Below are 22,840 nucleotides of genomic sequence, written 5' to 3'. Positions count from 1 at the left end.
GGTGTGGGGATAAAAGGAAGTACAACTCACAAAAATAAGGCGTGTAGCGGCGACAAGCTGAGCTGAAATACGATTAGCGGCGACCTCGAGACGCTCCAAAACAACAATGGCGGGAAAGCTGTTGGGGGTATTTCAAACTAATGCGCCTGAGTGGAAATATCATTCGGCATTATGATGGCGAGAACATGATACTTATGTATGAGGTAGCAAGGTGTAGCACGTGGTTAGCTAAAACGTCTCTGCCTTGCAATACATCGCCATGTTTTCACGAGAACATAGCGGAAAATCGTACGAAAAGGTTCGGTGGTGAATTACAATCAATCGTGCCTATTTGAGATTCATCATTCAAACTCATCAACTCCCCGGCATATTCATGATTCAGTATTCACAGATTTACTAGTTGCCGATTTTTTCATTTTGAACCTATGCTCCATTTTGGTGCCAAGGAACTACATGGAAACACGTTGAGGAGTTTCATATAGTGCTTTGACGCCATCTAGTGATTTCTATAGGCAATAATAAACAGATTTTCACTGTTTGCCAGGAGATACTTTATGACTAATTGGTTCCGTGGCCATTCTTGTTTCAGCCTCCCATTAAAAAAAAAAAAAATATATATATATATATATATATATATATATATATATATATATATATATATATATATATATATATATATATATATATATATATAAATATATAAACAATTTCCAAAATGATGACCAGACTAAATTTATGTAACGTCTGTTTAACTTATAACATGAAAGTAAGGTTAATAATGTAAACAAGAGAAAAAAAAATGCAGTTTTACTCAAATTAGGGTGATGCAAAAATTAGTACACTTCACAGAACATCTCTGGAGCAAAGACCAAAAAGCCCAAAATTTAGACTCGAAACGTCTAGGTGATTCTCATACTTTCATTACACAGGTGTCAAGCAGACAGTTGACTATAAATGGGGTGTGTTACTTAAAGAAAACAGTTTCCCATTTCATGCTGTTAGCAATGGCACCACATGGAAGATAAACATCACAAGATCTGAGAAAGAAAATGTCTTCACACAGCAAAGTTGAAGGCTACAAGAATATCAGCAAAGCATTACTCAGTCAGAATACTGTAGCAAAAGTGGTACAAACATTTTAAAAAGATGTAACTGCAACCATCTCACAGAGACGTCCAGGTCGTCCACGGATGCTAACAACTCAACAGCAGCGTTTTCTGATGAGAAAGGTGGAAGAAAATCGACATCTAAGTTCACTGCAGTTATCTAAGGAAATAAAAAAGCCAAACTGGGGTGACTATTTCCCATGACACAATACGACGTACGCTGCAGAGGAATGGCATGCATGGGTGCCGTCCACGGAGGAAGCCCAAGCACAAAAAAAGCGCACCTACAGTTTGCCAGGGCCCGTGCTGACAAAGTCGAAGACTACCGGGACTTTGTACTCTGGAGTGATGAGACATGAAAGTGAAACATGGTGGTGGCAGTGAAAAGTTGAGCATCACTCTCCATCCAGCATCCAGTCCATTCTTGAAGAATGGAAAAAGATTGATGCAACAAAATGTTGCCAGTTTGTTCATTCCATGCCTAAAAGCTGTGCTGCGATTAAAAATCATGGAGGCCATACAAAGTACTAGATTTAGTCATTTTTGTGGAAGGGGTGTACTCATTTTTGCATCACCCTTATTTGAGTGACACTGTAAAATGGTGTAATCTAATTTATATTATTAACCTTACTTTCATGTTATAAGTTAACCAGATGTATATTCAACTTGGTCTTGCCAACATTTTGTAAATTGTTTTTGTATTTGAGATATTGTTTAGAAGGGGGTGTACTCATTTACGCTGAGCACTGTATATATATATGTATATATACAGCAACGACAACATTAAACAAAATATAAAGAAAATGTTTTTGTCACATTTTTTGCTTCAAATCAATGGAAATTGTGCTGCTCCTCCTGGTGCACCCGCCTTGGCCACCAGAGGGTAGTATAGAACAGACATATGGATATGAGATGCTACAAGATAGCGGCAAAGCACTATTTTAATATTATACAGGGTTGTGGCCTGACTAAATAAAGCTCATCCTCTCACGTCAACATAGTTCCTTGGCACCAAAGATGCCACATGATGGCGTCAAAGCAATAGTTTTACATTAGCTATGTAATGTATTTATATAGTCAAATATTTAAAAAAAATAAAAAAAATTTACACAAGCTATTAAAAAGTAATTTTGTTGCATATAGCCTTATTTCAAAAATATAGAGAACATATTTTTACACATATAACAGCTCGAATTGTGGTTGCCATGCAAGTCATGTACTGTAATTTGCACTTGTAATTTCCATTATTAAGGTGATCTTTATCACAGCACAGAATGACCTTCATGGCATGTTTTTGTTTGGCGTTGAGTCCTGCCTTCCTGTTTGTGTGCCATTTCCACACTAATATGATTTGCACTCACATATTACATTAAATCTTCGTAGCAAATTAAATCCTAATCACCAGATTAAAGCTGTTCTGCGCCTTTCATGCCACCGACTCGAGAACATCGTTCATCTGCAAATGACTGGCGGACTTGCAAGGTGAGGGTCTCCAAGCAGGTGGGAAGGACGGCCTCTTAATGATAGAAATTACTGAAGCGCGTCAATATTCCAAATGAGTGGTCACTGTCTTGGCCAACATGACTTTGACCTCACCTTTCTCTTTAGTTTGTTACTTTACTTGAGTCTCGCGCCTGCGTGTTAGCATGACAGTGTGGCTAATTAGCTCAACTTCAACTCACCAATGGTGAATGTTTCTCCATGCGGTCTTTGACATCGCTCGGACATCCGAAATGATTGTTTAGATGTATTTAAACTAACAGAACATAAAACATTTTTAATGCGCTGATTTAATTACCGCCACTTGTGCGAAGGTGGGCCTTATATTCCTCAAGCCAATCCTCTGCCTGCATTTCCTACAACAACCAATAACGGCTCAATATAAGTTGAGCCTCTTTGACACATCGAGTGATGGTGGCAAAAAAATACATAAAAAATGAATTTAAGGGTAATTTTTTTTACAGTGTTTGTACTCTGTATATTGTGATTGTTAACTGAAAATTGATCAATTAAAAATGAGCCATATTAACTACTCTTTCACATGAGAAGGCGGGTCTTATGTCTATTTTTACCTACAATATAATCAGAGTCCCTTTGACACATTAATGAGCAATGAAATTTGACGTAAATGTTTACATTTTAATCAAAATTATGGATGATCCTTCTCTTCAATTTCATTGATGTAAGAAGGCGGAGCTTACCTCACTCAAACTCATAGTAAATAGACAACAACATGAAGAATCACAATGAATTGAATCTAATATTTTTATACATTTTAATCAAGGCCCCAAAAGAAGGATGATATGAAGTTGAACAAAATTATTAAATTAGAAAAAATATGATGATAACCATAGAACCACAAATTGAACTCATTACTCAGCTACAATGACATTAGTGCATAAAAGTTTCCAAATTAACCATTTCCCATTTAATGATGTTGTTTGGGTCCACTTCTTGAGCATTCAATAAACGGAACGGCACCCCACCCTCGCGGCTTTATTAAATCTTTGCAATGAGACAGTTAATAAGTATGACTGTTAATTGTTGCCGTGGCGACGGCGGGCGGGCCCGTTTCATCTGCCAGCCAGAGATCCGATTGTAATTGCTCTATTAAAATTCTGTCGCCGCGCTACGTCGGCCCACATTTTATTGTAAGTGCATTACAAGCGCAACGAGTGCGGCGCGAGCAGACTTGCAATTTAGGCCGGTGCCTTTCCTCGGCGTACAGCTGACAGTGGCATGTTACATTCGACAGACTCCCGCAGTGCAATTAGAGAGTGAAATAAAGACGATCGTTTGGAACATGAGAAGGATATTTCACATATGGCCACCACTGCGTCAAAGATACATAGAATTTGGGGAGCTATCAAATATCACGCAGATCGAAAGCATCATTGGCTTTAATGGCTTGAGGAACAAAATTCTCAGCATGGTGGATTGCTATGTCATGTCATGGCTAACCATCCCACTTCTGACGCCACAGAAGTTTTCCTCAGCACAAATTTGGTGGCCAATTCCAAACTGGGTCACCCGTGCAAAGGGTTTCCTCAACTGGCCACGGACATCAAATAAAACAAAGCAAGTTTATTTCTGTAGCACATTTCATGTTTGAGGCAACTTGAGAAAATCAAAGTAGCTTGCAAAATTGACTAAAAGAACATACATTGGCAATGTTAAAACATTTAGAAAAAAAAGATCTAAAAATGATTGTATGTGAAAAAAGCTAAGTTTTAACCTGGATTTAAAAGCATTTACACCCGAGGCTGACTTCACTTCTGTTGGCAGCTTATTCAATTTGTGTGCAGCATAACAGCTGAATGCAGCTTCACCGTGTTTACTTCGAAATCTGGGTTCCACTAATTGACCCAAGTCTGCAGATCTCAGAGCCTCAGTCTTAACTTGCTGAAAATGTCATATTAGGTTCTATGAATCAAAACCTCAAGCTTTCAAGGTTAGCGATTGGCAAAGTTAGCATGAAAAAATAACTTTACTAATTACTTGATTTTGAAACAAACTGAATTAGATTACAAATTACTTTATTAGTTACTTTCAGCATATAATAATGTAATTTATATTGCAAATTTTTACAGAGGTTCCCCCTCCCCCAAGCTAAATACCACTTCATCAAGTGTACTATCAACCTTAACAACAAACTCAACTTAGGTATTTGAAAACACGAACGTCACTCCGTCATTAGCATGTACAGGTGACGTGCGGACAATGTGACTTGCCGCATGCATCCCATAATACTTTGAGTGACTGAGTTTGCTGTGGTGATTACTTGCGCCTCATGTTACTCACTTCTGCCGCCTAGTGGTAACGGTCTACACTCTCCAGTTGAACTTTTAAGCCAATGTTGATTTGTCACAAATTAACAAATAATAAAGGCTTGAACTGCTGGACTGTATGGCAAGGAGGTTACCGGTCCTAAGGTGTCTTCTCAACTGGACACACCGGAGATCCCACTGTGAACACAGTTTGAATTCCAATCGATCTCACTGGGCTATACCGCTGTAGGAATATCATCAAGACAGGGAACAAGAATTCCCTTGAATGCTAAGAAATACTCTTGAAGTTAAGGTTAGGGTATTCTAGGGATGACATTGGAACTATCTGCTTGGATGGTCAGTAAGTGTCAGGATCATCCGACAATACCGCCGCATGCTCCTTGAGGGCACTTTTAACAAATATGCTAAACCTCTTCAATATTTTAATTTGGACCTTATTTGGGCCTTCTGGTCATGTCATGTCAGTGGACTTCTAATTTCCGTTTCCCCCCGAAAATCCATCAATTGCAAGCGCTGCTCCTTTAGTTATTAACCTCCTGTGCAGGAGCGCCGCTTCTGTAACAAGCCCACAACTCACAGGCATGGACTTGCATTGTTAAGAATCCATTAGAACCAGCAGAATTCAGAGTTGTATTGTGAAGTGAACCTTAGACGGTTTCAATCTTTTAAAAATATGTATATTTCCTATTTCACGACCGGACACACACACAGAGCACGCACGGTAGGCCTATAAATGAATGAAATAGCATAAGGATCCATTTAAAGCAGAAAAGCACAGATTTCATTGGATAAAGATGGCAGTTATCAGGGAAGGGAACTTCAATTCCCCAGCAATCCTTTCAGCGATTCAAGTATGTGCTGCTTGTAATGCTAATGCTGTTAGCTAACACTACTGCTAATTCAAACTCGACACAGCTCTGCTTAACTTTTGACTTGGTAGTTTTTCAACCTTCAATATTCCCACTGAGTGTTGTCATTATGTCAATCAGCCTCACTGACTATGTTTACATGCAGTCAATATTAGGGTTCAAGTCAAAATTCCGGTTTCTGCAACATTCGGGATAACCCGGCGTGTACATGCGTGAGCAGATAGCTTTACTCCCGTACACAAAACCCGATCAAAACCGGACAACATCATTACGCAAATCATTTTACATCATTTCCACTTTTAACTTTCTATGGTAATAATAAAGGACATTATATTCATGTCAATCAGCACATTAACCCATTCACTGCCATTGACGGCTATAGACATAAAGAATTATTTTGAACTATTTCTATTAGTTTTACATTTTTTCCCACTTTTGTAAACAAGAGTATGAAAACGTAGATTTTTTTTATTGTATTAGAACAGATTTCAAATTTGTGATTAATCGTGAGTTAACTCGTGAAGTCATGCGATTAATTACGATTAAAAATTGTAATCGCCTAACGCCCCTAATTTTTAATAGTCTTTTCTTTAAAAAAAAAGGATTTGAAATATATATATATATATATTTTAAGATTAAATTCAGGGGTAGCGGGCGATTACAATTTGTAATTGTAAATGTTCGCATGACTTCACTAGTGAACTCACGATTAATATTTTTTTTATATCTGTTCTAAATGTACCCAAAAAAATGTAGGCTTTCATACTCTTGTTAACAAAAATGGAAAAAAAATGTTAAACTAATAGAAATAGTTCAAATTAATTTGTGAGTGAATGAGTTAATTTAACTAACTAATTAACTGATCGACTCCAAATATCAACGTTTGTTTACCTCTGCGTATTGTGTATACACACTGTAGCATTTTTGCCATAGAGACACAAACAAACGCTTCAACACCTGCTGGGAATTTTTCCTTTCAGTTCCTTGTTAGAAAACAGCAAGTTGTACAAACATTGAAAAGTTTGGAAAAGGTCAAATAAAGTTCACTGATAAAGGTTATACCGCATTTTAGGTTCATCCTGAAAATGCACTTTTTGTGAGCAGTGTAACGTGACTCCAGACAAGTCATACGACTTCAATCGCCCACCTCTGATACTGACATCATTTAGCTCGTAGCCACGCGGTATTGATGCACGCCCAGAACGGATACGGCAACCCCTCGACGAAAGATCTGCGTCCATCTTTAGTTTTCCATTACACGCTATACAACAAATGGCAAGGCACTTGGATGGTGAGAGATTAAAAGCTCAGAGCGAGGAGGAAGAGGAAGGACATTGTTTACACAGAGACTGGCGAGGCGAGATGTGGCGGAGCGAGGCCGATCTTTATTTACACAGCGGGATTTACGGCGGCCTGGCGGGCAAGCCGTGTGGCACGGGGAGGCACATCATTTCAAGCTCGAGTGCCCGCTGTGCCATCAAGTGCTCTGCTCCCACCCCGCGACCAACACCTCAACCTCCCGCCTTGAAAGAAAGAGCACAACTGCGGAATACCAACAAAACCTTCTGACCTTTCCTATTATGTAGACACGCCGCAACCTCTCCGCCAACTACCTGCAGTGCTATGGCAACACTCAAAATATGGACTTTTGCACATTTCCCATGCTAGGGGCTGCTCGGGTTTCACCGTGGGGCCTTTGAACACATCACAAGGCGAAGTGGGTTGGGGTTCTGGAGCATTCTGACAGTTTGCCACTTGGAATGCAGCGCGGTCAAAACTGAAACGCCAAAAGAACGGCAGCACCGGAATTTGAATGTTTTTCCGGCAACAGACAGAATTTTAACAGTTTTGAAAAAAAGAGGGCAGCACGGCGCAGTAGCGGTTAGCACATCAGCCTCACAGTCCAGAGGTCATGGGTGTGAGTCTCCCTAACACTGTCCAGGGTGTACCCCACCTGAATTAGAACATTTTGGTTGGCACACTAACCAAACACAAAACTTTGCGATATGTCCTTGGTGGGTCAGTGACCCACTTGGCCCCCACTGCAAGCAGACTGTAACGTAATTCTACAAAGGTTTGATTTGGTCATGTTTAAATAATCTGACCCATCAACAAGTCAAACTCAAATGTTTGTGATTTGTCCTTGGTGGAGGTAATAAAGACAACACAGGTCCATTTGCTCTATCTGGTGGGTCACTGCCTCACTTGGCCCCCACTGCAAGCAGACTGTAACAGTGCCAATTCTTGATATTATTTAGCGGCATTTTTTTTTTGTACAGGACCAACAGAGACACTTTTTTTTTGTTTTTGCCACAGGCTTTACAGGATTAAATGTGTTGGGGTGGAATGAAATCAAATGTATAATCATGGCAGATATCACGACTACAGAGCAATTAAATTCACAGTTACAACCCATCAACAAGACTTAAAAAACAATGACCAACAAAGGGAGACAGAATGTGAAGCCTGACGGGTCACCAAACAGCGCCCTGATTTTCTCAAATGAAAAAGAAGAGCATAAGGAAGGAGGAGTGGAAAAAACAACTATATAATATTTTTTGTGTTGTTTTTATTTTTACATGATCTTTTTTATCTCTCGCCAGTGTGTCCGGCACGCATTCTCCACAATTCTAAGTAGTTTTTGCATTATCTGGCTAACAGGCTTAGAGGCCTGATCTTGGTGAAGGGCAGCCAACAGACGCTTGCGAAGGTTACTGGAAAATAATAGCTGGCAAGGCTCTAATAGAATCTGCGCGTCCTCACGTCCAGTCTGACTTCTTCCAAATAAAAACACGCAACGGCGGCGGCAAGGGCGCCGCTTCATCCCGTCTGAAAGTCAATTCAGGAGTTGAGAAGAAGATCACGGTGTTAAAATAAAAAGTACACCGGCAGACTCATCCTGGGATGAATGTGCACCATCCAGATGATGAGCCGACGCAGTTTGAGACTGTGACGTGGTGGGAAGACACAGATAAAGCCAACACACAGCAGGAAAGACGGCGCCTGGCGGGACACCACAAAATCCAAATATAGAAGAGAAAAAAATTATTTTCACAAGGAAAAAATTGTCACCATTCAAGGACAAAATAGAATTCTTCAATATAAGCTATTTCTGAGGCTTGGAATGAAAAGAAAATTGGAGTATTATAAGAAAAAAAAAGTCTAAATGATAGGAGATCCAAACTATTCTACTTAAAAAAAATTTTTTGTGTAACATAAGAAAATGTTTAGTTTTTTGTCACATTTTTCTAGATTTTTTTCCTGTAGAGAAAATATGAAAAAAAAGTTGTAATATTACAAACGGAAGAAAATCATGTTAGCGTTTAAAAAAATAATATTATGGGGTGGGGAAATCAATTTTTTAATGAAAATAACATTGTAGCAATTTTACAAGAATAAAGTATAATTTTTAAATGAAAAGAAAATGTAACGTTATACGAAAAAGTGATCAATACTACAAGAACAAATGCAAATTTTTACAAATATTACACTGTGTATGTACCAGAAAAAAAGTTTTATTTTTTGCAATAAAAAAGTCATCATTTTATAACATTATTTTAAAAAAAATAAAACAATAAAAACCAGGTTCATTACAAGTAGGGCTGTCACTATGAAATTAATTTAATGATCAGACAACATTTTATTTTGAATTCGAATGCATTACAAAACCGCCCTTGAACCCTCAATTACTGTTTATGAACCAATTTTTGTTTTTTGGTCTTGTTTAGTCATAAAGATAAAAATAAAAAGAGGTTGAGAGATTAATGTTGATTCCGTTTCTTGTTCGGTCATCGTTTTCCAAATTAAAAGCAGATGTTTGCAAATGTAATGTGTCATGAATAGATCATGACAAACATCCCAGAATAATTACTCCTGAGAGGCTGAAATCAGATGATTAAAATGAAGTTAAATAATGACTCTAAACTCGATTATTAAAATAGTTGTCGATTATTCTGATAATCGACTCAAAAAATTTGTTAATTTTGACACCTCTTATTACAAGAAATGCAGCATTTTCATAGGAAAAAAAGCAATTTGGGAAAGATCTAGATTACATAAGACTAAAGTTGATGTTGTGCGCCGTCATTCAAGTACAGTTGTGAAATGATCCGTTTTCTCTGCGGCTTGTCATTTCATTACATAACGTCTGATTTTCGCTCTCATTGTCTCGTCTCTTTCCAAGGCCCGCACGGCGAATTAGCCTGCACGCTGCCAGAATAATTGCCGACACACTTGAGAGAGGAAGCGGCGCGTCTGCGAGTAGATCAAGACGGAGTAGGCCAAAAAAAGCGACAGGGAAGGAGTGCACTCCTACCTCCAAATGAGTGCGCTGTCCTCACTCATTGTCATGCGCGTGGCGGCAAAGGTCAAGACTGCAGATGAGTTAATAGCTAACCGTAAGAAAATAAAAAGTAATCATCAGAGTGCAGTCACTTCCTACTAAGCAAACATTTTGCATCCCTTACATTATTTAGGGGAGACCGTGGCTAGTTGTAACACTTTTTATACTTTTATATATTTCCCAGAATCAATACATCATATATAAACAAAATGTATAGCAGATGAAAGACCAAAGTCTTAGGTATATGTTTCGTATTCATGTCATTTTCATACTTTGTGTCAGTGCAACGTTGTAAGCCATCAAATAGAGGGAGTGAATATGTGACATGTTGTCCCACAAATGGGTAAGTTGTCACACTATATGGGGTAAGATGTCACACTGGATTTTGCAACTAATAAAACAAGGACAAAATTATAAATGTTCTTCTGTTTTTTTGTTTGTTTGTTTGTTGTTTTTTGTTTTGTTTTTACAGCCAGAGAACTTGTTTGTCATTGATCTTGAAAATTTACCACAGTCACTGATCAAAATTGAACATGAAATATTATGAAATAGATTAAGGTCCTTAGGAACTGCTGGCATATAGGTCATAGCTCTTAGCCTCAAATGCCTGTTTTGCTTTCCTTAAACTGGAAATATGAGATTAAATTGAATTTAAAAAAAATGAGGCTTTTCAGTTAATAGATGGATGGTTCATCAAGAAACTTAAACCAGTCCTGAAACGTAGGCATACTGTAGTTCCAACAACTGGGAAATCGTTCTTTCTTTCTTTTAACAATGAAACAAAACAAATTTCCTCACTCTTAAGACAGGCAAGACTTAAGGCAATTCTGGCACATGTAAACACAGTTGCCAGAGGTGCATTTTTCATTGGCCCATCCTTTGTGACAACAGACCCCAAAATGACCGAGACTAGTTGCCCCAAACTACCATTTTGGCTAATACTTGCTCTAGTTTAAAGTTAACTTAAAACAGAACAGTGACTGAGGCATGACAAGATGCCTGAATCTCTCCTCTAACGAGTACACATGATTTTCTGCTAGAATTTGTCTATGTACGACACCTGCTTCAAAATATATGAAGTTGATTTTTTTTTTTTTACTTTGGGTTGTGCATAACAGATAACTGACTTTCGAATCAGTTCGCAATGTGCTATTCTCTGCTTAGACAGTACACAACTCCTGAACATTTATACGAACAAAACTATTATGCCACTTTTTCGCTGCGCCCTCTAGTGGAGAAGAAAATTGCAACGTGACAACTTACCCGTGATACAACTAGCCCCGGTCTCCCCTACTGTCTGAAATATAGAATGTGAATAAGAAGAAAGCAGAAGTGTAGGATTTGAGTGGAAAGGATATGAAAATATACATTTTTGAGAGAAGACAGTTGTAATGTTGTGGGGCAAAAATGTACAATTTATGACAATTAAGTTGGAATATTATGACAAAAAAAGTCCTAATTATTCAGTGGAAAAAGTGCAACTACTAATCGTTCACTGCCAGCGCTTTTAGAAACATTTTCAAGACCCAAAGGATGATAATATATTTGCAGATTCATAAAAAATCAAAGAATAGACTCTCTTCTTTCATGAGGAGAAAAAAAAAGAAACAGCCTTGTTCCATCCTTTTATAATCAGCAGTAGAAAAAGAAAAATTGCACAAATTGCAGCTGCTTCTCCCCCAGTGGACTCACAAATTGTGCTGATCTCAAATAAAAAAAAAGGGGCACTGATGCCATCTAGTGGTGGTTATGCATCCCTAAAGTGGTTTCGAAGTTTGAAATTTACAGTGGAACAGCTCCCGAACCTTTCCCTAAAAAAAAATGTAATGTGACGAGTCTACTTGTCAATGGCAGTGCGGTGGGATTTTTTTTTTGCCATTTTTGAGAGAATACAATTGGAATATTTTGAGAAAAAAAGTAATTATCAACATTTCCCACAGATTTGAAATCTACTTGGGTAGGTGGACTCCGGGGGTGGAGGACTCGACTCCGTGGGTGTTCTCAATCCTGCTACTTGCGTCTCCTCTAACCTTATGATCTACAAGTGAGTGACGGCGAACTAATGTTATATGCGGTATATCTGGTTGCGACACGTTTAAAAAAACGTTTTAATTTTATTACATTTTCTTGAAATCTACTTGGGTGGTGGCCAATTTACTTGGGTGGCCCGCCCAAGTATTAACATGGTGTGGGAAACACTGGTTATTATTGTGAGAATACATCTTCTGGATATTAGAAGAAAAAAGTAGTAATTTTTAGAGCATAAAATTACATTAGATGACAAAAAGTTGCAATTTGAGAGAATATATTTGAAATATGAGGAAAAAGTCAGAATTTCCATCACAATGCTTGCAACACTTTGTGGTAAATATATTTTCTTTTTTGAAAATGTAATTGTAATGTAAAAAAAACTGTTTATATTTGTGAGAATAAAGTTAGAAATATATATTTAAAAAAAAAGTAGCTGGAATATTATGTGAAAAAGTCAGCATTTCTATTGCATTAATTGCAATATTACTAGAACTAAAAAGAAAAAAGTCCGAATTTGTATTAGTTGCAATATTATGAGAAAAAAATAGGAGTGTGCCAAAAAATCGATTCTCATAAGAATCGCGATTCTCATTTAGTATGATTCAGAATCGATTTTAAATGTCCCAAAATCGATTTTATTTTAATTATTTTATACTGTCTTGCCTTTGTCTATGTGTGCCTTTATTTGGAGCGCTGTTCATGTTGTACCCTGTTTGGCCACTGAGAGGCAGTGTGGTTCCACGCAATCTAATACACTGTTAAGTTGTAGCCACATTAGAGAGTAGAAGGAAAAAGTCACAATCAAGTTATTCCAATAAAAGTAGTTTTTTTGCAGTGTGGAGCCGTTCTTTTGAGTGATAAAAGTGCAGCGAGTAGCGCGCTAATTAGCATTCGCGAGTCAGACTGGAGTAGATCATTACAATTCCTTGCACATCTATAGATTAAAGCAAAAATAATTGTGAATGAAATCATTTTGAATCAAAAAGCGTTCTTAATCGAAAATCGATTCCCAAAAATTGTAATCGAATCGATTCGTGAGACATTCAAAGATTCCCACCCCTAAAAAATTTTTTGCAGTATTGCAAGAAAAAGTTTGAATTTCTTTGAGAACAAAGTATTATGAGAAAAAAGTTTACTTTTATTGCTGGACCATTTATATTCAAGTATCCGTTGCTTAAAGGGTTTTAATGGCCGCAACACCATCGATGGAGGTTCCGTTAGCCTGTCTTTGGCATTTGCATTGTATGTTAGCTTCAAACTAGGAAAACTTTGGTTCAACTAATCTTTCTTTTAAACTTGAAATGGAAGAGACATTATCCGGGTATAGATGTCATATGTCGGGTCACTCGTAAGCGGAGGTCTATTCAAAAGTGGTCGTAAAAGCCCCCTAACAGGCTTTTGTAGGATTTGGATGCACGTGTGTTCCTTTGGGACAGCAGGCAGGTTAAATCATCCCCTCTTTTCCAACGTGAGCTCATTGTATCAGAAAAGCACAGCAAAGAGACGCTTTTTCCACACGGCTAATGCTCGCTACCTGCCAGTAAGAAATAACAAGTGCAAAGCCGACTGATGTCGCCGTTAAATCGGCTTAGCGGGAGCTAACATGAGTTCGTGTCGGAAGACACGGACGTGGTTTGGAGCGCGCGCTTGTTGGAAACGCACGTTATCCTTGGACACCAAATGGATTAGCTCAAGAAAGACCACTGTGGTGTCAAATGACAGTTCCTTTGCAAATAGGACGTTTTTATCAATTGAGTTTGGGAAAAAAGATCAACAAAAAAATAAAATAAAATATATAAATATTTTATAAAATAGGAGTACATTCACATAAGAGGATGATCATAAAAATATTACAAAAAAAGGGACAAAAAAATCTAAAGATAATGATTCTTCTCGGAAAATGAGGACTTAAAAAAACAGTATAATTTTACACCTTAAACACGTTACCATTGTTTTGTAAGGTTTGACCCCCCTGCCCACCCCTTAAAATAAAATAAACATTTATTAACATGAAATCAAGACTTCCTCACCTAGATAAAATTTTATTTTTGATTGAAAAAATAATGTATGATAGTATTGTTATTTATTTCACCACAAACACCCTCCACCAACCAAACAAATATAACTTTTGAAAAATATTAAAACATAAATAAATATGATTTAATTAAATAACGTTTTTTCAAGTAAAATTTCTATTTTTTTCTCTAAAAAATACACCTTTTTTTTCTAAAGAAAACCGGGACGTCCTTTGTTTAGAAACAAACAAGCAAACAAAAATCCCTATTCTCTTTAGGATTAGTCCTTTTTTCATGTACAGTACTTCTTTTTAAAGGCTCTGCATTCTCCTGGCAAACATTTTATTTTCCATCTTGCCCTATTTTCTCTGTTCTTTTTTTTTTTTCTTTCTTTTTTCGTTAAAGAGCTCAGTATTGTTCATTCGGTAATGTCATCATCATTGCTCTCTTTTTTATTTTTATTTTTTTTGTATGTGGGTGAGTATGTGTGCGTGCGTGCGTGCGTGCGTGCGTGCGTGCGTGCGAGTGTGTGTGTATTCGTTAGTTCACCAAAAACCTATTAAAAAAATCCCATACCGTTCACCTAAACCGAACACCGCCGTCAGGAGACCCGAGGAAGGCCAAAGAAAACAAAGGAAAGTGAAATCCAGCACCGACCAGACACCACCCACCGGGCCACCAACCAGAGTTCTTCACCAACCCCAGAAACATCTAAATTCCAACAAATCAGGGAGACCCCCAGATACCAAAGGAGAGACTGAGGAAAGGAAGAAAGGACAAACGAAGCAGAGTGAGATCCACAGACACCAGCCTCCACCGATTCAATGACCTGAGGAAGAAGCAGATTGAGTCTGAGTTTCGATAGATGCTGGTGTGGTGGATCTGGCATGCATGAAAATCTCCACCAAAGAGGGGAGCCGTCGACCCCTGCCAGGATAGAGCAAGAGCAACACCTCAGGGCCCCTCACGCCGCGGCAGCGCCAAAGGACGACCCCCGGGCCCCGCCAGGAACCCCGCCCCCCATCCACCTCCGCCATCCACCCCAACCCAAAAAATCTGTATCAATAGGCAAGGACTGTACAGACATGAGCTGTTTTCAAGGATATGCTTTTCTTTGTATGTAACCAAAAATAAATAAAAAATTAACATGCCTGCCTTCATTCACCTTGTATTGCACTTTACAAAGTACAGTAGAACCCCCCCCCCCCCTTCCTCTGATGGGCACTTGAGGATTACACTCCCCTCCTCACCCCCTCCCCAAAATCCCCAACCAGCTGCTGCACCGGAGATAAATGCAGAGAGGACGGTTATTCCGATTGGCGGGAATCAATCCTAAAAGTTCTTGTCGAGGGATGTCTCGCCTGTACGCCGCCAACATTGATCTGTCCGTGAAAAAAAATGGCAAACTGTTAGTGCAGGAGAGCGGAAGGGTCTCAGCGTCCAATCGATTTGCACACACTGTGGAAATGCTCTTGTCCGTTCAGTTTACATGTGGGCCAAGAATATCCTCATCAAAATTGTCAATATCAAATTGGGAATTATACCTCTTTTCAAAATGTTTTAACAGATGAATACAATCATAATCATTCATGGCCATGATTCTCTGAAAAAAAAAAAAAGGAATCTTGCACGGACAGCGGCTAACGTGCACCGAAACATATCCGTCCATATTTCTCCTGAACTTCCTGATGGCCACCACGCCCCTGACAGCACCAAAAATATGGCAATGATGACTTTTTTTCTGGATAAAGCACAGAAGCACTATACAGTGGCTGCAGCCTTTTGAGACGGGCCACACGCCAAAACATATCGTCTTGTTGCCATGGAGACAACCTGACAAACGGACACATTTTCAAATCCAACCAGGAAAGACCCATCAGATCTCCATTTTAAGCCACGCTCGAGTGCAATTTGACTCATCTCACAAAATGGAGGCTGTTCCCGCTCCAGTGTTGCAACAAACTCCCAGCAGGACGAATGAATGACAATTGGCGAAACGGAGCAGAGGTGACCCGGCCTACTCTCGGCTGACGCAGCGCCAGCAAAGCGTGTGAGAAAGCGAGCGACAAGAGCGGATTGGACGCCGCTCACGGCAAAAAGGTTCCTTCACGGGTCGTTGTGCGTCGTCGAGTTTGTTTACTGGAGCTTGGGATCTCTGATGGCAGATGCGAGATTTCATTATGTTCTTCACTTGTAAGCACACAAAGAATCCAGATACATGCTCTGCTTTCGTTTTTTGGAGTGAAATAACTTTTCTTTTTGTTCTACTGCATGACAACTCGCATGAGCAAAAAGTAAAGCGGTCTTAAAGGATCAAAAAGGTCCATGAACAATCTCCTCAGTCGCACTTCAGCGCCACCTACTGGCAGTCTCTGACATTCCTTCACCGGCAAGCCCAAACTGTATTCTTGTTGTCACCCTTTTTTCGGATCCTGACCAAAATTGAATGAGTTCTTTTTGCTTTAAAAAAATGCAGCTTCTGTTATTTGGCAAAAAAAAAAGAAGCCGTTTTGAAGCAGGAGATAAAAACTGTCTGCAGTAATTTATATCTTAAAATGCTAAATATTTTCCGGGAAGTCAGTGAATGCAGTCTGACTAAGTTACGTCCCGCTTCGGTCGGCTGATAAGACTTATCTCGCTTAGCCGAGCTCCTTATGAATGCTAAGTAACTAGCCCCCGTTTTTTCCCCCTTCCATCTTCATTCAAAGTCTTCATAAACAAAGGGTTGATAAGCACTTCTTTTTTTGGTGGGGGCGGGGGGCTCTAATCAGCTTTGATGCAGAATTAATTAACATGATGACATTTTTTGGGAGGATTTTTTCAGGGCAAAAGGTCAGAAGTGGGAGGAAATTAATAAAACATAAGTCAGCAAGTCTAAGAGGGTGGATTGCTGAGAGGAATATTACAATTTAAAAAAAAATCCTCCATTTTCTTCACGGCATTCAAATGACTTTTTGACCTATTTTGCATAATCCTGTAAACTTAAAAAAATTAAAATAAAACTATTTTAAAAAGGTTAGTCTGATTTGTTTGAATGAAAAACTGTGTTGGCTCTGGTGGCCACACTTGTAAGTTGATTGATCATAACAGCCACGGACATTTCTCTTTTTTGGATGATCCTTTTAACTAGCCCACATTAGTCATACTGGATAGGAACAGAGTCCTGACTCGACTAACCAAAAAAAAAAAAAAATGCAAATAAACGTTACTATTAGCTAGCATCAAAGGTCAATTTGTATTCAAACGAATCAGCTGGCCTTGTTCATTTTTTGTCTTCAATAGTTAGTTTGTTTCTTCACCATTCAAAATTGTTTCATTAGTTGTCTAAAAATAATAATACATTTGTAGTAAAGACCCGGCACGACAATAAAAGATGCCATACAGCAAGGTCGGTATTCTCATCTTAGCCATGATGGCTGGAGGTTGAAGGATGAATGTAGACAGCTGGAGGGGTCAGCGGTTAAGGAGGGCAGAGTGGGGGGTGCTTGTTGCCCACCGAGGGGCCCCTCCACCCGCCACACACTTCCCCACCCCCTGGTTTTCATATACCAGGGTCATGTGAAAAGACCAAACGCAGCAGGGTTTCCACTGAGGAGGCCAAATTAACCTTCACAAATTCTTCATAGCACAGTCAGCTGGACCAAAAGGTTAGGAGAAATCTAGTCCACAAAACATTAGCGCTATTTTTATATTTTCATTGATCTCATTTTTGTCTTGTAGTGAAGAGAACTGTCAGAACACAATCCAGACTGGAATGGATGTAGACTTCCACCAAGGTCGTACCACTGAGTGAAAACTTCTGGTTAAAGGACTGCGATGAAATGAAAAGCAACGTGAACGTCGCATTTGTACTTTATAGGAAGGGGATAAACGTTCAATGATAACATTTGATGAAAAATTTGCCCAGCACTAAATTTGTCCGTTCCAACGTTTATTAGTAAGAAGGCTACTTTCTAATTAGCGCCGAGCAGCTAACGTTAATAGCCCCCCCCCCCTCCCCCCCAATGTCTTCAAGACACGAAAAGCCCAAGAAAAATCCAAACAGACGTTAGTTCATCATAGAGGCCTACTGTAATCACAAAAAAAACGTTGCATTTGGTTTTGTTAGTGAGTAAACTACTTCCTGGTTAGCGCCTAACAGCTAATATCAGCAGTTGAACCCATGTTTTCAGTAAACAACACTTCTAGAGGCTGCTGCCATTTCTGAGAATATATATTTTTTAATAATCAAAACGCAAAGCAAAGAATTTGAGGTTGTTTGTCCGTTTGTTAGTATGCAAGCAACTTTCTGGTTAGCGCCAGCAGCAAACGTTAGCAAATGAATCAGAGTGTTCTTTTAACACCACCTGTCGCCACTGTTGACTAAGTATTTTAAAGAAATACAAAAACAAAAAGGTGCAAAATGTAGCATTTGAATTTGTTTGTCTGTGAGTTTGTTAGTTAGCAAGCTACTTTCTGGTTAGTGCCTAGCAGCTAACATTAGCTGTCCACTCCATCTATCCATATTTTATCATTAAACATAATCATAAAATGTGTATAATTTGAAGTAATAACAGAAACAGATTTTGTCATAAAAATTGTTTTTTGTCAAATTTTTATTGTAAAAACTACATTTTGTCATAGAACATACTTTGTTGTAGAAACAGTGTAATTTGTTGTAAAAAAAAAACCCACATTTGTCAAAGAAGTATATTTTGTAGTAAAATCCCTGCAATATGCAGTAAAATAAAAATTGTGTAAAAACTGTAACATCCTAGTACATGTAGTAAAAATTATACATTTTGTCAAAACTAGATTTTGCCTTGAAAAGTACATTTTGTATTAAAGCACAACATGTTATTTTGAAGTAAAAACATTATGTACATAAAATAATAACTTTCTTATTGACTCGCCTTAAGAAAAACAGAAGTACGTGTTGGAAGGAAGCCTGCGATCTTCACTTCCTGTTGATCCATCAACACCGTCCAAAGGAAGTCTTGCCCGGTGCCGCAAACACGTGCAAAGCCGGCGCTGTCACTCAACCTGACGAGCTGTCTGCCTCTCTCGGAGCTCGTCGGATTGAGGTAACGAGACGCCGCCTTGTCGCTCGACACGGGAGTTTAAAAAAGCGGCTCTGACGGCTACGCGGCCTGACACCACTCAAGTATCAAGGTGTCACCAATATGCTTTATTTTTTTTTATCTTATTGTACGCCGCTGAAACATTAGACACACCTTAAACATTAACACTGCACTTAATTATGGGGGGAAACTGATTCAATTAAGAGGTTTAGCAAATCAAAGCTAAATACGATTGAACTTCTACTTCAGTAGCGATTCTGTCGCATACCACTAGAGGGCTATGCGGCCTTAAATGACTCACTCGTGTCAAAGTGTCACCAGAGCGGCTTCACTTCTTCAACGTTGCGTGTGAAAAATGAATAAATTGAGGGCAACTTGTAGAAAATGCTGCCAAGAGTTTTGACATTTCTTCTCGAAATACATAACCATCAATAAAAATAATTTACTAGAAAATATCTAAAAATATATGTCAAAATAAATAAATAATAATAATACAATTGTAGATGATAATAACAGAGATAAAAATGTTATTACATTCATTATAATTTTTCAGAATGATACATATAAATAATTTTTTTAATTCTACAAAAATCAGTAAAAAAAATTAATGAGGCTAGCAGTCTACTAATTGCATGGCACGGTTTTCTGTGTGGATTTTTTTTTGCCTAAACACCAGGCTTGAAGTCATGTTTATCTTGTCAACATATGTCATCAGTCGAGAGGAATCGAGGCCGGAAAGGATGGCAAATATTCGACAAAAAACAGCCTTCGCGTTTCCCGACTAAATAAATGATTAAACATGAGCAGGATGTGGCATGCGATCTAAAGCGAGAGGGCTCGTAAAAAGAGAATCAGTATTCAACGCGGACAAGAGCAATAAGAGCATACGATAATAGAAGCCGTGCAAATAAATGAGCCGCACGGCATTCAACGGCGCCCGCGCCGCCCGCGCCGCCCGGCATGCCGATGACGGATTCCGAGCGCGCGGCGGGCAGGTGCATGCCGGGAAGCGGCGTACGGGGCCCTCCGGGGGGAAACAAATTACCGCTGAAGGTGCGACTTTCCCCGCCTCCGTCCGGGACCGCATTTTTACAACGCCGTTAAATCATCTAGCGCTGGCTCGCCGCCCATGATGGAGGGGAAGCTCTTTGCTGCAGATTTAGAGCTCAGGACAGTGTGGAGATGTATATTCACTTTATGGTCATTAGCCCCAAGCCCTGGGAAAAGGCTGCCTTTAGCTTTCCGGCTTTTGGCAGGGCTCCCGATTGAATTATAAGGGTTACTAGTCCAGTAGCGCCCCCTGGAAGGAAAGAAGGAAAAAATAAATCTGCCTCCGACAACGGTTTCATTGATAAACACCAAATTTGGTAGACGTGTCTGTCATACCAGGCGGCACAAAAAAGTTTCAAGAACCCATGCCTGGGATTCAACAGTAAGTCCCCCATTTTGGTTTGAAACAGCCATTTTTGGGCTAATTACATTACTCGAGAGTTAGGAAACAGTAGCTCCCGACATTAGTTTCACTGATAAACAAGAAATTTGGTAGACATGTTCATCATAATAGGACACAAGAAAAAGTCTGAAGGACCCATGCTGGAAATTGGACAGAAATTCCGCCATTTTAGTTCAAAACTGCCAGGACTCAAAAGTTGGAAAAAAATAGCTGACGACACCAAATTCCCTGATAAACACCAAATTTGGTCGACATATTCTTCACAACAGGACGCAGAAGTCTCAAGGACCGGAATTAAACAGGAAGTCCGACATTTTTTATTTGAAGCAGCCATATTTGGGCAAATTTCGTGACTCGAAAGTTAGGGGGAAAAACTAGCCATAGACACCAGTTTCACTGATTGACATCATAACAGGATGCAAAAAAAAGTCTTAAAGTGAACAATGAACAAAAAGTCGGCCATTTTTGGGCTAATTCGGGCACTCGCACAATGCTCCCGACATCACTTTCACAGATTGACGCAAAACTGGGTAGTCATATCTATTGTAGCGGGATGCACACAAAAAAGTGGGATATTGAACAGAAAGATAAAATTTTGAACATTTTTGGGCCGTGCTCATCAAGTGCATACGCGTGTGGAGCATGGTGTCAAAGTTTGATGATAATTCCAAGAATGCGTCATGGGAAATGGGATGCGAAAGCCCCTATGTCATCGCTTGCAGCTTTAATTATTTCTTTATTTTATTCAAGCTCCTCATTAGTCACTCATGCTAGTGGCAGCAATTTAGCACAAATGGGAAGCAGTTGCATAATTTAAGGCCGGTGTTGCAGCAGAAAATGAATACTTAAAAGATTAATTACTGTATTATGTTTTATACTGATGAAAACAACATGAGAATGAATGGAAAATTCGTAGTCTAACCGCCCATGAGGTAGAAGCCCGACTGTGTGAATATACACAATTTTCAAGCAAACACACGACAATGTCAAAGCCGAAAGGTAAGCAGAGCTGCGTTGTTAGCACAGATTAACAATAGTTTTTGATTCTGTTTTTGTGTCTGTGCTCAGAATGAAGTAATCATTCAAGAGTGAGCAGTGGCTCGTCTGATTATATACTGTGTTGCTGTATATTAATCAAACGGGTTAAAAGGAGGCGGCTCACCTTGTGAAACATCTCACTGTCAAAAGCTCCTTAGATGCTTCAACAGTTTTTTTGGGGGGCGTTTTTTTTTCTTTTTTTCGCAGAGCAGGCGTATGATAATTGGAAGGCAGCGGCCCGAGGAGCCACTGTGAGACAGCAATCATATTTTGCCAGAACTTGACAGCTTAGACAAAAAATAAAGTAGACAACACAAAGGGTTCCAGTAGAACAAGTGTGGGCAACCTATGGCCCGTGGGTACATCAGACCATTGGATCCAATTACGCAGCACTTGATCAAGTGATAAAGTACAAAAATATTTGTTGGAGAGAAATTTAATAGAAAATTATGTTAAAATAATAATACAGATTACAAATAATAATTATATATATATATATATATATATATATTAAATATTTTAGGGGTCAACAACAGCCCAAATCTCTATAAGTAGTGCCCTATGCAAATAAGAGTCCCTCTTACTAGTTTAACCAATCTTCAACTAAATTGATCATGACAAGACACATGAAAAAAATCTCAAAGACCCCGCTGGAAAATGAACAGGAAGTCGGCCATTTTAGTTTGGAGCAAATGCCCTTAAGAAGCCCCACAAACTAGAATAAATAAATAAATAAATCAGCCCCCTGCACCAGTTTGACCGATCGATACAAAATTGGGCGAAAATGTCTAATATAACAAGTTGCATGATCATGCCTTAAAATGATCAGGAAGACGGCCATTTTGGTTGGAAGCAGCCATTTTGGGTGAATTCAAGGGGTCATACTTTGACAAACTCTTTCTAGGTCATATTTGAGCCCCAAAGGAATCGTTTTTTTGGAGGCCTGAAATCTCACCAATCATGGTAAGCTTTGACCAAGTCAACATTGTAAATAAGAAAGCCTTCTTAACTCATTCACTGTCAGTGAAATGTAAATGTTTTAGGGGTCTTCAACATGCCACAAAAACAACTCTCAATAGTTACCTTTGGAAAGTTAGAAATCTGTTTGACCAACCGACAAAAAATTGGATGTGCATGT

At 38.9% G+C, this 22,840-nt stretch overlaps 1 protein-coding gene across 2 annotated transcripts in view; it reads right to left on the bottom strand.

The window, feature by feature from the left end:
- sgcd (sarcoglycan, delta (dystrophin-associated glycoprotein)) overlaps nucleotides 1-22,840 on the bottom strand; it is a 134,018-nt gene that overhangs the window by 96,958 nt on the left and 14,220 nt on the right. Inside the window, exon 1 of one of the 2 annotated variants that reach the window (XM_086057855.1) lies at nucleotides 10,079-10,101. The exons of the other annotated variant lie outside the window; for it this stretch is intronic. The gene's annotated coding sequence lies outside the window, so the exon portion shown is untranslated. Of the gene's footprint in view, nucleotides 1-10,078; nucleotides 10,102-22,840 lie in introns of those variants that run through there. 2 annotated transcript variants of the gene reach the window in all.

The sequence above is a fragment of the Leptonotus elevatus genome, chromosome 16 (assembly GCF_054856555.1).
Source record: "Leptonotus elevatus isolate MCC_2025b chromosome 16, RoL_Lele_1.0, whole genome shotgun sequence".
In the NCBI taxonomy this organism is placed as follows: Eukaryota; Metazoa; Chordata; class Actinopteri; order Syngnathiformes; family Syngnathidae; genus Leptonotus; species Leptonotus elevatus.
The sequence above is the reverse complement of the archived record's forward strand: the minus strand, read 5'-3'. Positions and strand labels throughout refer to the sequence as shown.